This window comes from Epargyreus clarus, unplaced genomic scaffold, assembly GCF_041222505.1.
Source record: "Epargyreus clarus isolate Ecla_fem2 unplaced genomic scaffold, WU_Ecla_fem_2.2 ptg000021l, whole genome shotgun sequence".
Classification (NCBI taxonomy): Eukaryota; Metazoa; Arthropoda; class Insecta; order Lepidoptera; family Hesperiidae; genus Epargyreus; species Epargyreus clarus.
Window position 1 is genome coordinate 14,890,451 of NW_027332228.1, and position 12,374 is coordinate 14,902,824.

At 34.5% G+C, this 12,374-nt stretch overlaps 1 protein-coding gene across 2 annotated transcripts in view; it reads left to right on the forward strand.

Annotated features, from left to right (window-relative positions):
* Positions 1–12,374, forward strand: part of Tet (Ten-Eleven Translocation (TET) family protein) — a 152,244-nt gene that overhangs the window by 97,163 nt on the left and 42,707 nt on the right. The gene's annotated exons all lie outside the window — the stretch shown is intronic.

Below are 12,374 nucleotides of genomic sequence, written 5' to 3' on the forward strand. Positions count from 1 at the left end.
TCGGTTAGTACCTAGTAGATAAATTGTTATCAAAATATCATTAAAGTATGCTACGAATAAAACCGTATAAATTATCCTTAATTAATAATCAATCCATCACTAGCCTAATCTAACACGTGCAAATAATAATAAGCGTTTACACTGATATACATATTTTCAAGCATAATTCCATGTTTTCCCAGTTGTCTGACAAGCATAGCTAAATGCATATTTCCGAACGCAAATTGAGCTTGTTCCGTCTGTTTACATAGAAAACTGAGACGCCGCCCTGCATAAATTGCAGAGCTCTACATAATTAAAAATCAACATTTACATTCAATTCAATCTTCATTCCGCTATTTATATCATGTTCTTGGTACTGTCTATTATTTTCTCTCAAAATTTTGTTTCCTTTGATCATATTAATTATGTACAAGCTACTTTCGTTCAGTCTTCGTTTACAAATTAAGTTCCAAATATTTTGATTCTGCAGTGTTAATTGAAGTATGAAATCTAATTTTAGTTTTTGTATAACATTTTTTTAAATATTATTTTCATATTACTTGATTATTTATTATGTACTTGTTCTCTTGTATACGTTGTTATAGTATCAGACCCATGTTCGATTCCCCCGACAGGAGGATTTATGCTAGTCTTCGATATATATATTTCACACTGTCTTCATTTTGAATTAAAAAATTGGTATATTTATTAAAAACCATACGATGTCTTGGACTTTCTGTTTATTCATTTAAACACTAAAGTTTTGTCAAAATACAAAATTTTGTAACATAATTTTAAACATAAAACAACATAGTAAAATCAATGTAGACAAAACCATGGTATTTTATTCGTCTTAACTATAAACTAGCAAAGAATAGTAATTCTCTGTAAGTACATGTTGTAACCAGACAATGGTGATCACTACAATTTGTGTAATGGCGGTAATCATAGGACGACCATTCTGATTTACACGATTCCGCCGGCACCCGCAAGATGGAGCTTATACTTAGTCGTTTTTAGCTAACAATTTAAAAAGTTAACTTAGGTAAGCTTCAATTGCTTAAAATTGTACCTAGATTTATACATTACTATGAAATGACGATGTTTGGGAAGTAAGGACTATAGAAGATTATTACGATTTTAATATAACTTTGTGTTGATTGAAAAAATCTCTCTAAACTTATCCAAATAACATCGTCATCGTGGACTCATTACTGCCTCATTAATAAGCAACGATCTCCTCTGTTAGTGAGAGGGGTACAGGCCATAACTAAGCACACTAAGCTATCACTACTTATCAAAGTAACATATTATGTTTAATATATGACTATAATAAAGAGCATTCCACGTCATGATGTTTTTTCGATAATCGATAAATGATTTCGATAACCCCTTAAATGTGATAAAACTTTAAACTCATATGACCATTATTCCTTAATATCAAAATAAAGAATTTCAAACAAAGCTCAAGCACATGATTAAAGATTCGATACAGCGAGAAAAATAGTTAAACTTCACACACGGCGAGCGACTGATATTTTCCTCAGGAATAGTGTAGCTTAACACTTTCGAAGAACAAACATTATTTCCGAACGATAAAGTAGAAAACTTCTAACTTTAACAAATCTATTTGAAGCAAAAGAAACTGGCGAAGCAATAAAAGCGAAATAATAGTTATGGAAATAGTCTTTCATTTTCCACGAAAGAAAACTCTGGGAAACTACCGACAATATGAATGAAACTATAATATTAGAAAAGTTTCGTCCCGGGAAATGAGAAAACGTTGTACGAACTCGTTCGTCTAATACACGTAGTTATAAACTTGTTCAATATAATATTGAGTGGTGTTGCCGTCCTGCTCGCGCACTCAAATACCCTCATTAATTGCATTCACGTCAATATAGTTGGCTAGAGTTGGTTTTAGTTCAAATGTACCCAAATTTGAATTATTTAAATATCAAGTGGAGATCTGTAACAAACTTCGTATACAACACGGGTTCTACCTGAAACTGATCATAGATGCGTTGCCCCTCCTTAGGTCTTAGATCAGTAGTAGCATCATGTTTTTTTGTTATAATATAGGAGTAGCAGACGAGCATGCAGTCCACCTGATGGTAAGTGGCTACTGCCGCCCATGGACATCTGTACAAACCCAGATAGGATTAGATATTCCTACCTGAAGTCGGCCACAGATACGCCACTACCGCTGAGAACTAAGTTGGCTCGCCTCGAAAAAGTATGGCGCCCTTACCACACCCTTCATAACGGAACACAGCAGCGCCTAACACTGCTGTTATTAAGCAAAAATAGGTGTAGCGGTGGTACCTCCTCAGTCGTACCATAATAGTTCTACCACAATATCATCTTTTGGGATGTCTATTACGGTATAAATATACTTAACTAGGTAGACCGAGTGACGTCATATTTGGGAGATTTTTGGGACCTTTTACTGAAAGCTCTCAAGTTATTTTGCGATATTTTTTCAACCATTATAAGACCTAACTTCCAATACGCACTTACCTTTTAGAAATTGAAGATTGTCCTTCGGATTTGAACCTTGAACCCTTATTATAAGACCGAGATTCACACTAAGCGATCACTGCTACAAAATATACTTACGCGAACAAAAATATTCATCTTGTAGAATATTTTTCATATTTAACAACACACGTCCCTGACCTTGGAATAAAAATAAACGGAACGACTCCACTTGACATTAAGCCAGATCTTTTGAAATACAACGGGTATTTCTTATTGTGGAAACGGATTCCTTGTTTTAGGTTACGCAATTTTAAATCCATTTTTGTTCTATTGCTAGGCAATCTCGGATCTCCCGATTAAGAGTTGCTTCTATATTTTTTTATATGAAATTGAAATAGAAAATGAAAAATTCACTTTTAGGGGGTGTTACGGTCATGGATATTTGGTTTCAAATATATGTATGTCATATGTAATCGATCTCAAATAACATCGGATTCTTCTTAAGATTAGATACAACTGTTTTGCTACACTTTAGGGATAAGTTAGAATATATTGTATACTTAGAGTTAAGTACACCTGTACCCCTACCAATTATTCCTATTTCCAATCAGCGCCCCTAGCGGATTGTGTTAGAACTTGGAATTTGTATGGGCCAATACATAAACAAATACCAAAACAGTTATATTTGTCAAAACGTAAAAACTCATGGTAAGGGTACTGATCACGCTTTGGAGAGCTAATATCCATTTTTTCAAAGAAAATCCGTAGAAGACAGTTGACTTTGTGATGTAGACTAACCTTTTTTAAGATTTTATAAAAGAACCACACAAATGAAACATCTTGAACTACTTTTAGGTTTTTAAAGTAACACTATTACAAATCATCGATAACATATCACAATATCGATTTCTAGATCAATCCATTTATCAAGCAACAAATTGCTCCAGAAATTCAACGCTACGCGGTCGGCGAACTCGTATGCAGATGATGTTGCATGCGCATAGCCTCGGATAACGCTCAGTACATAGTGTAAGCGATTGTTATGATAATACAGCCTGCAATAGACACGGGGCGATGAAATATTGGCCTCTTTTGCATAAGCACCGCGTAGCCGAACGGGCTACGATGCGCTACGCCGCTACGGAATTCGTTGCTATTAATCGTTCATTAAGGGAAGTTTAGAAAAAGGGTCGTAGAACCTTATTTTGTGTATCTATATGAAAACAAATTTATGTAATGAGAACGACTTCTAATCACAGATTTAGTTGTTTTGTCTGAAGAAATTTTTAGTTTCGTAGGATTGCTTTAGAGATTTTTCGAATAATTAGGCAAAGTAGTAAGCGGAAGTTGTGATTTCGATTGGGGTAGGGAAAACATTGGATAGATTAAATATTAATAACGGACGCAAGTAGTATGAGTTCCAATGTTTTAGAGGGTGTTTGGGGATTTCACTGTCGTAGCACGTCTGCTTTTCGAAGTTACGTGGACACTCAAATTTTATGATCTTATGTTTTAACGGTAAAGGAATAGGTACGAGTACATAGAGTTTTCAAAGATGTTTAATATCTATAATTCCAAACTCGACCTGCGGGAACTGTGACCTAAGCCCTTCTTGTTCTTATAGGAGACCCTTAAGTTACCGTGCAACCAAAAATACCGTGATGTCAATATACACTTATGACTAGTACGTACTTGTAATCACAGGCTGAATTATTACAGTTAAAACAAGAATTAAAGAAATGTAACACATTAAATTGTATAATTAACAGGCGGCGAAGGCTATTGGTTCCGCCGGCGGTCCATTTATCAAGTTCCGACGAACGTGGCCACCTAACTAATGTACCTGAATCGCTAATCGATTCCCACCCCTTGCTAATCTAGCCCCTATAGCCGCTAGATACTGTACCAGTAGGTATTATGGTGCAAAGGCATTAAATACGTCAGTAGTACTGAATGGGAATGTATCTGTCTAAATAGGGTACAAATTCATGTTTTAGGTAAGTAATTACAAAACGATATTGAATTATATCGTTAATTTATTACAACAGGTAATAAATTTTAAGGATATATGGATGTATGGAAGGATGAACAATTTGAGTATGACCGGACTTTTATTTAAGGGAGTAAAATCCTTTATGGGTCATTTCCGGCGATACAATGAGGTACCATACCCTTTTTTAATATTATAGGAGTAACATACGAGCATGTAGTCCACCTGATGGTAAGTGGCTACTGCCGCCCATGGACATCTGTAATCAACCCCAGGTAGGATTAGATATTTCTACCTGAGTTCGGCCACAGATGTCGCGCTACCCCTGAGGACATAGCTGGAACGCCTCAGAAAAGTATGTCTCCCTTACCACACCCTTCAAACCAGAACACAGGAACGCTTAACGCTGCTGTTATGAGGCAGAAATAGGTGAGGCGATGGTGCCGCCGGAGTCGAACCACAAAGGGTTCTACCACATTTAAGAAATTATAGCACCTTCTATTACAGCAGTATTAAACGATGCTATGTTCCAATTAAGTCATCTAGGGTAGTATCGTTAACTCAAGTAAGCCTTCAGTCTTATTAGAGATAGATTACATAGAGATGAGCGACTGTGACTAGTCCACCATCATGTGAAATGTATCCGGTCATTTGCTATTGAAGGTTTATACAAAGTTCTTCAGGTGTTGTGTTTCGGTTAAGCGGTTGCTAACATATGAGGCGACAATGTTAGTTCTTAGATGTGGCAATGTGTTAGATCGGCTTCACGTAGAACACTTGTTTTATATAGAGTTGCTTATATATTTTCTTCAGCCACAGTGACCACATACCACCACATTGAAAGCATGCTCGTTTGGTACTCCAATCGTATAGAAAAAAAAACATTAACCAAACAAATACTTAAATGGAATGCCTCATGTATATCACTACATAGAGAAACAGTGCTGCGAGGTAAACTAAAGTATGGCGTGATGCCATCTAATCCAACCTTCACCTTGAATTGTACCAAAAAAGAAAAAAACAATCCAACGAACGTAAATAACGTTATCTTTACGCAAAGCTCCAAATGAGATTCAGATTAGAACTAGCAATTACTGGAACGGTCGAGGTAAGCCAAGAGACGACGTAGGGGATTTTAAATACATAACAACATAATTATCAATCCTGTCTGTAGTGATGTGAGTACGTCTCGCCGTAGACAAGGATGCCGCGCGCCACGCGAGGGAGAGATACGGAAAACGGCCCGACGTACCGTGACCCGTCCTCTCGTCCATCTGTACCATCTATCGAATAGTCTGGCTCACTTTGATTGGATTCTTTAAATTGCTTCCGCTATCGATGTATTATATTTTATGGAACTAACGTTTACTCTAGGATTGCGGAACTTGTACGGAATTTGTACGTGAAAATAGTCGGATGACCGTGGCTTCGGATTTTACTTTTTTTCATTAAATTCATTATAATTTACTCGTTATCATTAATCATATTATTATTATTTTTTGTTCACTAATCATTATCATTTTTAATTTAAAGAATTTTGTGTCCTGTGATTACTCTGTATTAAATTCTGATGCAGATAAGCTATTTTCAAGGTTTATAATGAAATAGAAAAGTTTTCGACCATAAAATTGTTTCAAGAAATTCAGATTACAGCAATCTAAACAACTCTATGGTTACGAATAAAGATCGCTTGAACCTGTTTACACGTAGCATAAACTTATTGTGTAATAGGCTATTAAAGCTGGAGCTTGCTATAGGTATCTCAAATTTGTAATTTGTTTATCAAACGTCTGGTATACGTGTGTGTGTGGCGGGGCGGCGGGGGCGGGTGCCGCGGGCTCCGTCCGTCACACGGCCGCCAGTCACGTGCGACGACGCCGGCTCACCACGCGCCTTACGTAACCATCGGTTCACGGTACAATCGATTCTCGAACGTATATCACGTACATCACTATTTGTACGCTTCCCGCGCAAATTCGGACTTCGAACGCCGCGTGTGTTGTGCTTTATGTTTTATTTTTTTTAATTTGTGTTCAGCCAGCTCTTGGATTTTCGGACGACTAAATATTTTGACAGGTTGGTTATTTGTAATTTTTAAATATGTAAAATAAATTTATTTTACAATAAATAGAAAGTTGTAGAGTATAGTATTGTGCGTTGAATGGCGGCAAATCGCGTAGAGATTGTAAAGGTCAATACTCCGCGCGGCACGCGAGAAACGATGGATGTAGAGCGATACGACGTGAGAGACGATCTTTGATGGACGTCCATTGTATTGTATTTTTATTGTCTTACAAATTGCATAAAAATATGTAATAGAATTAATATAGATTTATTGTATAGATTTTGTACAATTTTCTACATTGAAAGTTGTAAAATTATGCACTAGTTTAACTCAATTTACGTTTAAAATAATGTTAATCATGACTTTTTTTGTTTTAAAAATTTAAAGGCAAATTGTTAATTTTTATTTCCACTATGAAAACAATCCTAATTTAAAATAAGTTATATATCTGTTTTGAACAAAAATCTGTATATTTTTTATTTCATTTCACAAAATACTTATACCATCCGGTAAATTCCTTACCATGACGAAAATTAATATAAACTATTCAAAGACATAAATGCAGTGTAGAATCCCTTAAAACTAAATTAGAAAACAACATAAACTAATTTAGCCTGCCACACTTAACCCCATTTGACCATAGCAACACACTGCTATTATAACAGAAATTGCATTTATTAAGTACTGTTAATTAAAACTGTTATCGCTACTTATTACGCTTGAGATTATGCACAGACAATACGACTACAATATTTTTATTCAACACCAAGGTAAAGATATACGGAAAGAATAGAAAAGATAAGAAGTATTAATTGTTAGGAGTTCCGGTTTCTTATAAATTGTTAGGCGGTCCGATTACTTATGAATTGTTAAGTACGGTACCAATCAAAACATTTTGGTCATAACTACCATTAAGATAAAGTCAATGTAAGAAGTAAAAATCCTACAAAAAATAAATATTTTTTATAACTCTATTGTTACACGTTGCGATCACAATGATTGTAGATACGAATGATATTTCATATTATGTGGAAAACGTTTTTTGTGGCAAATCATGTTGAATGTGACGATGCCAAGAATGCCAATATTTCATTTTCTTAACGATCAAGGAAAAACGGTACAAGCTTGAAGAATTTTTACAAGTCATTTTATTAAGAGATAATTTTATTATATATAAAATATTGTTTTTAGTGATTCCGGTATAATCACAAAAATATATCTAGGTCATAAATCCGTTTTTATTTGCCAATTATTTATATTAAAAATCTCACAACGTTTGTTTATAAGTTATAGTGTTCAAAATATCTCAAAAAAATCACGGGGAAGAACATTTTTTGTTGCAAAAGATTAATTGCTGGGCGTTCCGGTTACCTATACCGTACCGATGCAATCTTGTCCTAGCAAATTGCTAGACGCTGACTTTAAAATAGATTCCTGCAAGAAATTCTCCTTACCCTATTATTTAGCTCTACGGAACCCCGTAGCTTAAAATTATACATTATTACATGCAATGAGTACATAGTTTAAACGCTGGGCTCGTGTATGATAGAAATTACATAGGATACTATCTTGCAATTAGTGATGTTATAATAATGGATTAGTGGGAAGAGCGCTTCAAATAAGTACTCCTGCTAAGCAAAGACACCAGCGGTCATCAGCGGCACTCGTGATGTTGCCAAAGTAACAAGTGACGGTGACTTTTTTGGAAATAATATTCCCCTTAACAGAATATTAGACGCATATAAAAATAGTATACGAGGGAGTATAGTATTTTTTATTTCTGAAATTTATGAAATTACAACAAACAATTTTACTTGACATAAAAAAATATGCACATTTCATTACTTTTCAATAAGATACCTTTACCTATTTCTTCTTTTCGAACACCTACTCCTTTTCATTGAGTAAGTACCTTTCAGTAAGATAGAAATAAAATAATTCGGTTAACTTCTTATTGACAGACTATACGAAACCAAAATACTTTATGGATAAAATAGTAATGTCTCATGTAATTACATATTAAGATAGTTATCTTACCACACCATTTAGATGGGAAACAGAACAATCATAGTTAAGGCAGAAATTAAATATAATCAAGAATTTTATCACCTTCAAGTTATTCATACAAAAATTATATTATTAGAGCGAATGATTACATTTCTCATTAAAAATTGCATCATTCATGAATGAATCATGTTCGCCCGGTAAAATCATTTGTCCTTCCATGACTTTGTGGGGCCCAGTGTAAAATCAAGTAGGTATATCGTGTAGATTACTAACTCCGTCAAGGTCTTCTTAAAATACTCCAGTTTATCGCTTATTTTTGTAATAATATACAGCGCAGACTCAATTGAATATATTATGCGAATCTTCGCTTGGATTTTAAATTAGTTGTAATGAGCGAAGTTGTATTTTTTGGGACATTTTTTATTCTTTTGTTACAATTTTTTTTCTTTTAGATTTTTTTGTATTTATTACGAGTCAGTTTGAAAGAGCTCGCTTAACAACAAAACATGGTTTAACCGTTAAACACAACATTATTTTATATTAAAATTAATTTAATTTTCGTGTTATTAAAAATGGGTGAAAATATCGACAGTAGCTTTACATTTCTCCAATAACAGATAAGATAAAAGGCCACAAAAATAATTTTCGTATTATTACCAAACGGCTCGATTATCAACGTTTGAACTTAAATTCCGTCGGGTTTGATTCATAGACTATCTCACGTTATCACGATGTAAAGTTGACATAACATAGTAAATATGGATAGTACAACCATAGATAACTTATCTCACGACCCGTTTACGAATTGTATCGCGCTACATGGTCATTTATTTATTTTAGTTTACTTCATAACACGACATTATTATGTAAGTTTTCCTCAAATTATTATTAACATTTTTAGTCTGTCCTCGAATTTTCGTAGCTAATTACGAACGCAGCGCAAAAACATAATGGCCGCTAAACAGGTTGATAGCGTTCTAAAATTAAAAAGTAGACGCGTGGGGCATTCGTCCCGGTTATGGACTGTTGCCACACGTTGTGACGACACCTACATACGCGTGGCGAATAAAAATTTAGGTCACTCTCGGTTGGCCTCGTTCATTGAGAACTCGCCGATCGTGCGTTATGCCGGCTCACTGATAGTGTGGTAAATAAAAACACGTGGTCCGCACGCGACTGCGGTAGCGTTTGCAAAAATGCAACCGAATAACACTAACAGAAAAGCAACCAAAAGGGTTAATCTTATCTATGTTCTTACAAGCTAGTGTTGGAAAACGTTTAATCTAATCGAAAATTCGGTTTTAAATGTTAGTCTAGCTGAAAAAATGGGATTGTCTTAGACCCGATGAAATGAGAGACCCAAAAAGGCAATTTCTCAGAAAACAGAAAAATAGGAAAATATACTGTGTAATGTTATTGAGGATTATTAAAGGATCTATAGGATCTTACGCAAGCTCGACAGTTATGTCGAGACAATCTTTGTAGTACAAGGTTAGATGATAAAAATAGACAAAGCAAACTTATGTATGTACACTTGGGTCTACTGTCACTACTATCTAGGCTATCTGTGAGACATGAAGTTAGCTTATCCAGAAATATGACAGTAAAGCGTATAAATTAATTCGATATCCTTTCGTAACTACAATATTTTGTCATACCAAACATTCGCGGAGTTATATTATAACTTTGGACAAAACTGGACCGCCGGGGGTGATTCTGCCGACATTGGCCGTCTAACTACATAAGCACATATATTTAATTAATCTACATATAAACAGACAAAGATAAAATCGTTGGGTACATTTTTCTCTTTTTGTCAACAAATTTTCTTTTATTTTTCAACTCTCAAAACTGCAATCGAACTGCTACGAGTATCTAACTGCTCAGCGACTTTTCAGTTGCTTGCACCTATGCAACAGCGTAGACAATCTACTGTGGGCATACTTTTCGAAAAAAATAATGTACCGGTCGTCAAACGCTCAAGCAACAAATTGGACGCCCGAGCAACAGAGGCATAAGCAACTGTTCAATAACTTCAGCGACAAATTGGCAACTTTAAAAACTATCACTTAAACTATAGCCAGACAAAATGTTAAATAAATATATTACCTTCCTATAATTTAAGTATTACCTATAATTCTTCTTATAATTTTAAATATTACCTTCCTATATTATAAAATTCATAATAATAGTCGAAGTTAACCACTGAGCATACACCCATTTGTTTAAACATAATAAGCGCCTATCACGTACATATCCATTGTCCTATCTACATAATTGCTTATTGTAAAACAAAGTAATGTTATTGTATAAGTTATTAAGATAACGATATGTTGAATAAAGGAACAGTGAGTCACGGTTGCAAAGCGAAGTTATTTTTAAACAAACCAGACGACCGGTAACCTCCCTATAAAGTATCGATACTTTGTGTTATCGAGTACTTTTTCTTTCGATACCGATACTTGAGTACTTTGTGAGAGGTATTGTATTGAAAAAATCTTTATCACATAATTCCTGGCTGCTTATGGTAATGTAGCTTCTAAAATTGTGTTGGCTACTCAGCTACATCATGCGGGATGTGTTTGAAATAGTCGGGAAAACAGGTTTTCTAGAATTGCACAAAATTTCGTGGCAACCTGTGTTTCCATGGCAACAATTGTATTTCTAAAATAGTCCTTGCAATTTGATGGCAATACAAAAAAGGTCAAAATGATTATTTGAAAGACACCCGTGAAGTTGACATCAATTTTATCTATTTTGAAGAATCGAATCTTTCACGAGTTATTTTTCGATACTACTTATGAGTACAGTATCGATACTTTGTATTCAATACCGTGTCCCTACGTCCGTATAAAAGTGAAAATCGATAATTTGCTAGTACCGACGGCTCCGTACGCGAGTTAATTGGATTTTCGGCATACGTTGAAAGCTATATTTTCACTTTTCAATGGGAATGCTTGCCGTGTTGTATTCAAACGGATGTCATTCATACTTTGTGTAGTACTTAGTAGTACATTTCATAGTATCATCGCGTAGGCTTACACACTGTTTTGTTAGTGAAATAAAAATTACCTGCTTTATGTACATAATAATTATCATGTGGTCATAATACATATTTTTTTTAAATTAATATATAAGCAACATGAAATAAAATATGAGTACCAATAAAATAGGAAATAAAATATGAGGATGTCCCTGACAGACCGAAGGCAGCTTCAGTCTGTCAGTTACATCCTTGAGGACCAAGTTTGAACCCCTAGTGTACTTATGGGCAGACACGCATACCATAACATACTAAAAACCAGATTACTACTGTACACCCTAGTCATTTGAACCCACCCTAATTGGATCTAATATTGTTACTTATGTCTGTTACAGAATGTCAGACAGATATTTTTGTACATTTTTATATCAATAAAAGTAGTCATTTAACAAGATATTATATGGTAATGTTAATAGCCAATACATAAACGATAGTAAGATGTTAATAGTTAATACATAATGAGTGAATGGGGCATCTCATATAATGTTTTATCTATTTCTGGCGCTTGGATAAGCACTAAAATTCTTGGGTCAACGAATAATTAATATCGTATATGTCGTAAAAGCGAGCATCGTATCTGTAGCGACTCTACCTCAGCTCTACGTATGTAGAGCTTTTACGACTACATAAATTTTAATTCTGTACGTTTTACCTCGCTGTTATATAAATTAAAATTGAAATGTTAGTGCTATTAGCTTGAAACTCTAGTAAAACATATGCATATGCTTCTAATATTGTATAAAATTAAAATATATAACTATGAAATTGTAGAGTTTGAAACTTAACAACATCAACTTATTATGCAA